Below are 8,257 nucleotides of genomic sequence, written 5' to 3' on the forward strand. Positions count from 1 at the left end.
ACCCAAAGGTCTTTTTTGTTCTGTGATAAAACACCCTTCGCTGCCTAGAGCCAGGGCCGTCACCTCCAGTCTCGCTCCATGCCATATCCTTCTCGTGCCACTGTCCCAAGGGGATGAAAAGGATGTCCTCTGATCGCCCAGACACTCTCAAACCTTGACATGTTCAAACACCAGCATCCCATGGGCCCCTCCACAAGGGCCACAGGTAACAACAAAGCCCTCTTAGGCTGACCGATGGCCTCACCGAATGTCCAGCTGCCCCTCGCTGTCTGCTTCTCGCACCTGTCAGGAACCAGCTCCTACGCACGTCTCTCATGACTGCCGTGTGGTGATGGATCAGGGACATTGGTCAACTACTCTGTAATCACGTAATGCAGAAGGAGCCCTTTGTCTTTTTCTTTCTTTCATGACATTGACGGTTTGGATTGATAGAATGTTCCAAACTCTGGTTTTATCGGGTTGCTTCTCTGTAATGTCGTTTATCTTGTGCCTGCATTCTTTGCTTTCTGAAAGTTAGGCCTCGGGCGGTGCCACCCCACAGAATTGCGATGTATGCCACACACGTCATTTGAAATTTTTCAGTAGCCACATTTTTAAAAGTTTAAAAACAGGTGAGGTTAATTGTAATAACATACTTTGTTTCACTCACCATATCTAAAATCTTATGATTTAACACAATTGATTTTTTAAAATTATTAACGAACAATTTTACATTATTTCCTCAACACTAAGTCTTCAAAATGCAGGACCTATTTCATGCCTAGAGCATATCTCATTGGGACTAGCTGCATCTCAAGGACTCAGTAGCCACCTACGGCTGGCTAATGGCTATGATACCGAGTATCACAAATCTAGAGGCCTGACTGGATTACAGGTAACAGTTTTGGAGGCAGTGTCTCTAGGTGATGGCATGTGAGCAAACCACACTCAGAGGTGTTACGTTTATGTTAAGGCGAGCACCTCCCTCCTTCTTGGGACTCAGTAAGGAATCCTCAGGATGACACTTTGGCACCATACAAATAGTCTTGTTGGGACAATTGAAAAAATTTGAAAGAGACAGGACATTAGATGGTTTTATGGAATTATTTTTATTTTTCTTAGGTGAGATAAGAGCTCTGTAGGTGCCTAGGAGAATGTCCTTATTACTAGCAGCAGAATGACATTTTCAGGAGTGAAATATCATGATGTCAGCAACTTCCTTTCACACTCTATTAGCAAAAGTTTCACACAGATATAGGTATACTAATAGAGTGATAGAGAGGCTGAGCAAATATGTCAAATATTTGTAATTTTTGAATCTAGGTGCCAAGTATATGGTTGTTTATTGTGCTATATTTTCAACCTTTGTATAATTTTGAAATTTTTTATAATAAAAAGTTGAGGACAGGTTTTTTTAAAAATAAGAGTACTTGCAGCAACTATACTAAAAGTCTCTCATGTGTTATCATACTTAATCCCCAAGTGACCACACAACAGGGAAACCAAGGAAGAGAGGTTAGGTGATTTGCACAGAGCCACACAGATAGCTCATGAAAGATGAGTAAGATTCGAAGCCAGGTTCTGAATCACAAAAGCATGTTGCTTCCTCAGCACTCAAAAGAATTACAGTTCAGAAAGGCCATTTTTTCCAGATCTTTACTAGCTCAGTCTTTATTCTAAAGACCCAGCAGCAGTGGAATGTGAATTTAGGAAAACAAAAGCCTTAATTCAGGACCCTGAAGGTGAGCCCACCCACCGGGACGGCAGCCAGGGGCGCTCCTCGCAGGCCCAGACCTGTGAGTCCCTACTTCACACCCCAGGACCTCCCTCGTGCTGTGTGAGGTCATCAGTAACTAGGAGGCTTTTCTCCAACCACCCACAGGCTAAGGGCAGCTCAGTCATCTCAGATACCACTGGCGCTCAAGCAAGGTTCAATTTCAACTCACTTCTCTCTCATTGGTTCTAGAAGAATAATGGTGATGATGATGACAGCAGCTCTTTATTGAATGCTTGCTACGTGCGAGATGCCTTTCTGAGTGTTCTTCATATACTACCTAATAATTCTCCCAACAAATCTGTGAGGCGGGCTCTAGAAGGAAAATGAGGCACACACGCATGGGTGGTAAGTAAAACCTGGGCAGCATAATTCCAGAGCGAGCCCCTCCACCATCACGTGGCAAGACGGGAGGTACCATCCCAGAGTTTGGGGAAGGGGAGAACACACATTTGAGGAACACCTTCTCTGTGCTGATATTGGGTGGAGCCTTTAAAACCCAGTATCTTGTTTAAGGTGCAGGACCACTCCGCGGTACATAATTATCTGCATTTCCCAGATGAGAAAATGAAACTTGGGAAATTAAGTCACTTTCCTGAGTCTCACAATTAGGGAGCGGTTCCTGCTATATAGTAAAAGTTAATAAATGTTTGCTAAGTGAAAGCACAAATACATAGTTTCCTAAGTTAAGAAGTAAGAACACAGAGCTATCATATATTCCATAAGCTAGACGTATTGTTTCCCAAAAAGAACCATGGCCCGATGCCCAAGGGTCCTGTCCCAACAAAGCAGCCCTGACCCTGGGGTTGGCGGGGATGCCTGGGGGACAAAGGGACTTGGGGCTGCATCCTTATGTTTGCGCACAAGAAACCCAAGGCAACACCACCTGCTTCCGAGAAACAGGGTCTGGAAAGAAACTCAGGGCAGGTGGGGAGGGCAGGGACCCCAGGAGGACTTGTCTGAGCTATTCTTCCAGGTGCTCCAACTGGGTCACATGACACAGCAGCATAAGTGGCATGAGTGACCCCACTGGTCACATTGGAAAAGCAGGTGAACAGAACCCCCGAGAGCTAGCAGAAAAAAGTGCCCGCCCTGGATAGGCACAGGCCCCTGGTCACCAGGCCCTGCAAAAAGCCCAGGCAACCACGTGCCCTCAGCCAGGAACTTATGGGCAGTGTGCAACCCTGCAGCTGTGGGGTTGCTGGAGAACCTGCCTCAGACCCTGCTGCCCACTGCAGGGCCTCTGGACTTCGCCTCCAGCTGTGTGGGTTTTGACAGCCAGAGACCCGACCTGCAGGTCTCGCGGGGCCTGCAGCCCCTGCCCAATGCCCACAATGCACATGCAGTCCCAGGGAGGGGCACACCTTCACCGCCCACCTCCCTCACTCCCGCTCCCTGGGATTGGACCCCATGATACAAGACACCCATGTCCTGTGTCACACTGCTTTCTGGGGAGCCCAGGCTAAGACAGAACAATGGAGTCCACAGACTCACACCTCGGAAAACTGAGCATACGAAGCAGCAGAGGCACGGTCTCAGCAGGTTTGGGGCTCTCCTGAAGGCTGGTTTGAAGACCTCAGCCTTGATAAGAAAGGTAGAAACTATGGTTTCTAAGTAGAAGCACACTTTCTTTTTCTAATCCTTGGACACACCCCAGGATGGCTGACTCAATACAGCACAGAGAAGCCTCAAAGCCTCCCGGGAGCTAAACTGAACGCCCTGAGGCAGTTTCAGGCGGCTCAAGAGCTGGGTGAACACTTTGCACGAATGTCGAGCCGGGAGGGGTGTCTTCCCCACAGCTCAGCCCTGACCGGCGTGTCCCACCTGGACTTGTATCATCTGTTCCCAAAACACCCTTTGCATCTTGGCAGGAAGCATCAAAACTGTCCCCAAAAGTCAGAGGTTCATTGTAAACTCTTCTGTACTTGGGGAGCCCACAGCAGGAAGGGCTTTTCCCAGGACTGCAGCTCCTCCCCTGCTGCAAGAGCCATCTGAGTCACCACACCTGCTCCCCTCCCCACCCAGGGCAGGGAAATACTGCGGGATCTTGGTGGGTCCTACCAGCACCTCCAACCTGGCTAACCGAAGGGGAAAACGGTTGACTTTTTGGAGACCTTTCAGCCCCCCTGCTCTGCTGTGAGGAGGAAGGGCCCTGGCCCCACGCCTGCATCTGGGACAAGCACGCATTTGAGGGGCTGGAGGAAACTCTTAGCAACTGCTGACTGAGCGCACCAGCCTTGGGCATGTGTGGTAATCATTGTGACAGCCTGTCAACTGGAAACCAACAGCGGCATCCAAGTGCAACCCAGAGAAGCGGAGAGGCAAGGAGGCATGAGGTCTGTCTGGTACCCCTAATCCATGAACAGACAGCTCTTCCGAGCCCTTTCCCTCTCCTCTCGGCCCCCCGGGGACGGGGGCCACCAGTCCCTGCAGCCAGCATGAGCAGCACGAGGCGTGGCCAGGCTTCATCAGAATGTCCAATCTCAAATCCAAATGAGGACCCAACGTAGGTGCCTAGCAGACGGTTTCTGCAGAGTGCAGCCTCTGGGGCTCAGAGCAGCCCTCCCACATGTGCTGTGACAATCAGGAAGCTAATAAAAATGCTAGCATCCCCTTTCCAGATGTTATTAAAATGTCAGATGTGGGCGTTAAGTGGGAGACACGGTCAGCTCCTGCAGCAACACTCCCGAGGGGGTGAGGGGCGGACACCTGGCAGACCCAGGCCGCACACGGGGAAGCACACTAGCCCACTCACCCACTCACGCGCTCGCTCCTGTACTTATCCCACACACGCTCTGCACTCATTGACCATTTATGGCAGTGGGAGGGTGAGGCACAGGTGTTCAAACTGCTCTGCTGACAGCCCAGAGTCCCAGGGGGTGTCATTCAACAAATAGCAGTCGAGACCTACTATGTGTCAGGCACTGTCCTGGGTGCTGAGATCCAGGTGGTCTCTGTGGAGTTTAACTTCTACTGGGAGAGGGGACAAAATTAATAAGTAAAATCCATAGCAAATTGAGTGATAAATGCTGAGGAAAAAGTAACAAAGCAGGGGATGGGACGGGGACACGATAGTCAGCACCGGAGGCTGTGGTTTCTAGGGAAGGCCGGCTTCTGGGAGAGGCAGTCAAGTAAAGCTCTGAAGGAAAAGGAGACCCTGAGCCTGGGACAGGAGAGGGGAAGTGCAGAGCCTGGGTGGAGGGGCAGAGCTGGAGGGAAGGGGCAGAGCCTGGGGGCAGGGGGCAGAGGAGGAGAGGCAGAGCTGGGAGGGGGAAGGAGGGCAGAGCCTGGGGGGAGGGGGTAGAGCCTGTAGGGAGGGGCAGAGCTGGAAGGGGAGAGCAGAGCTGGATACACAGGGCAGAGCCCAGGAAGTGGGGGTGCAGAGCCAAAGGGGGAGGGGAAGGAAAAAAGGCAGATGGAGGGAACAGAGCCTGGTTGGGGTGGGGTAGGGGTGTAATCGGCTGTGCCAGGTTGACCAGGCACTTCAGCTATGGCAACCCCATTTCCATGTGTCTAAAACACTGTCGCACACTCACTGTCCATGGCGCATGGGGAGCCTTAGAACACTTGGCCTTGAGTTTGAAACCTACCCGAGCTCAGTGCACGTGGCCCTGTGCGTGTAGCTGTGCTTGAGAGAAACGCAGACGTGGGACACACAGTCACATGCCAGGTGAGAGAGAACCTACTGTTTTCAGCTCCAGGGACCCTGGCATGAGGCCAAGGAGTGTTTTAACACAGGAGGTGGATTCGAGAGAGCAGTGCAGTGAGGGAGACGTGGACGAGCTGCAGGTTTCACAAGCAGGTGAGTTTGGAGGACGGCAGGGAGGTCCATCCTTGACCGCTGGAAACAGTAGTCAGCACAGAAAGCCTCCAGCTCTGGGATGAGGGCTTTGGTTGAAGGTGAAGCAAGGTGGGGGACAATGATTAGGACTACTTATAAATAACATGTGGGATGGATGACCAGAGGTACAAGAAAAAGGAGGGAAGGCGGGCTGGGCCAGCAATGTGGACACTGTGAGAGGTCAAACCGAAGGAGAGGGTGAGACGCTGGAAGCCTCACGGTGAGAAACTGTCCTCTCAGGTTGTCAGCTGAGAGGAGCGAGTCCATGAGTAGAACTGGGAAGTCTGAGGGGACGTGCGGAGGTGACGTCAGAGGAGTGGAGGGGTGGAGAGGAGAGGTCAAGAGAACAACAGGGACTGACCCTGGGGACAGCAGCGCTTTCGGGAAGGGAGAGAAAGGGGAGCCGGTGAAGGCAAGAAGGAGCATGGGAGATCCCCAGGGCCCTAGAGACATAGGAAAAGCCGGGGGTGAGCCAACAAGCCAAAGGGTCTAGAGGTGAAGATCAAGGGCCAAGCCAACCACACAGCAGTGAAGCTGGCCGGAAACACTGATGCCGTTATCTCTCAGAGTGCAGCTTCCAGGGGAGGGTCCCCAAGATAAGGGGGGGGGCGCGAAATGTGAGCACAAGCGAGCCCCCGCCTTGTCAAGATAAGGGGCTGCTGGAAATTTGGGAGGATAACAGGACTAACAGAGTTTCTAAGTTAAGGGTCCTCTGTGTGTGTCTGCCAGCAGCAAAGTAATGGAGACAGAAGCAGTGTGGTCAGAAAGCTGGAAGATGGACTTGTCTGTGACAAGCTCTCACGGGGCTCGAGAACACCCCAGCGCACACGGCGGCCATCAGCACACGGGCGCCGAGGCGGTGGCAGCCACGCTCGGACACTGGCAATCGTCTCGGTCTTTCAAGTGGCCCGTTGGTAAAACGGAGTGGCATGTCCCTCAGGACGAGACGAGGCGTGTGCCTGCACATGTGTGTGGTCTCCCTCAGTGCCCTGTCTCTGGGGGCTCGACCCCAGTGTGGCCCCCGGGTAGGCATTCACTGCTAGGATCTTCCATGGTCCTGTTTTCCTGAATGTTTCTCATCCCAGACACCTGCTCCTGCTGCCGGTAGCATGTTTGGTACCCACCTCTGCTGAGTCACATTCCTCCGTCCCTTTGTAATGAAAACCCTTTCCCCCTTGTAGCAGCTGTGCTCATTATGCAGCATTTCACAAACCTTCCTTTCACCCACAACATTCATGTTCTCGTCACCCTGAACTTCATACTACACATTATAACCCATCAGCTCGACATCTCAAAGCGACACTGCCTCATGAATGCCTCTTCCGCCCATGAAAATGCCTTTTCCTCCCAATGGCGGGGCCCAGCCGAGGACAGGAACAGGGTGGTATGCAGTCATCACCATGACTCCTTCTCCAGCAACAGAGCTCCCCCCGGGTGGGGAGGGGCACAACCAGGGGAACCGACAGGCAAAGGCGGGAGCTGTTAGACTCAGAGATGGTCTAACATCCCCAGTGAGGGCATGGTGGGCGTGATGGCAAACAGGGGACAGGCCGGGGACAGGGGTAACAAGACAGGCAGAGGCCAGCAGGAGGCCCCGCTGAAAGAGGGCAGAGGGGGCGATCCCTGGAAACATGGACGCTGAGGCTGCCCAGGAGGCCAGCAGGAAACAAGAGGGCCAGCTGGGTGCAGAGCGGGAGTCGCCAGCACACAGGAGCGGGCTGGACCTGCAGACACAGATGCAGCCGGAGGGAGAGCTTGGGAGCAGACGCTGCTGCGTGAAGACTGATGGCAGGAGTGTCTGGAGCAACAGGACACAAGAGGCCCAGGGCAACAGAAGGAACCCACTGGAGAGACGACTGTGACACACACAGCGAGGAGGAGAGGCAGAACTGAGAGAGGAAGAGAAACTGGAGAGCAACTGAGAGCCTTAGAAGAGTGAAACGGAACAGAACAGAAGAGCGTCAGACACACATGGGATGAAGACTCAAAGGCGGCCCAGGGGCTGCCGCACGAGGGATTTGCTGAGACTCAAAGCAGAAAGACGTGAGCTGTTAGACAAGAGCGGCGGAGCGGTAGCCTGGCAATAAATCAAAGCAATTTCTACAAATTCCTCTGAAGATCAAAACAAGAAAACAGGCAAAAACTTTTTACCCGAATCCCTTCCAAGCCCACCCTCAACATGTTTTCTTCTTAAGCCTTCACACCATTCCTTAGCACCAGGCAGTTTCCACAAGGAAGAAGCAGGGAGGGTGTGATGAAGGAGGTGAGATGAGTCCATGATCCGGGACGCTGTAGAGAAGACGGTGTGGAGACCCACCCACTATAGTCCATGGGTCACCATCAAGGTCAGGGCCAGGAATGGGGCAGTCTGCTGTGTCCTCTTCGGGCCACCTGATATAGTGCTACCCAGTCCCTCCCACCGCAGCCCCCTGCAAAGTCACAACCCAGGCACAGCCCCCCCACAGTAAGCCTTCTCTCCTCCCAACTTCTGTTGCATGTGTCGCTCCCCTTCAGGTACCTGCTCTGGGCCACAAGCAGTGTGGCAAGTGACTCAGTGCCAGCCTCCTGAAAGGCCCTGCCCATCCAATGGCTGGCTCCTTAGCATTCAGGCAGCTCTCAGCTCAAATGTCACCTCCCACAACAGCCCCCACCCCCAACCGCAC

The sequence above is a fragment of the Rhinolophus hipposideros genome (assembly GCF_964194185.1).
Source record: "Rhinolophus hipposideros genome assembly, chromosome: 26".
Taxonomy (NCBI): Eukaryota; Metazoa; Chordata; class Mammalia; order Chiroptera; family Rhinolophidae; genus Rhinolophus; species Rhinolophus hipposideros.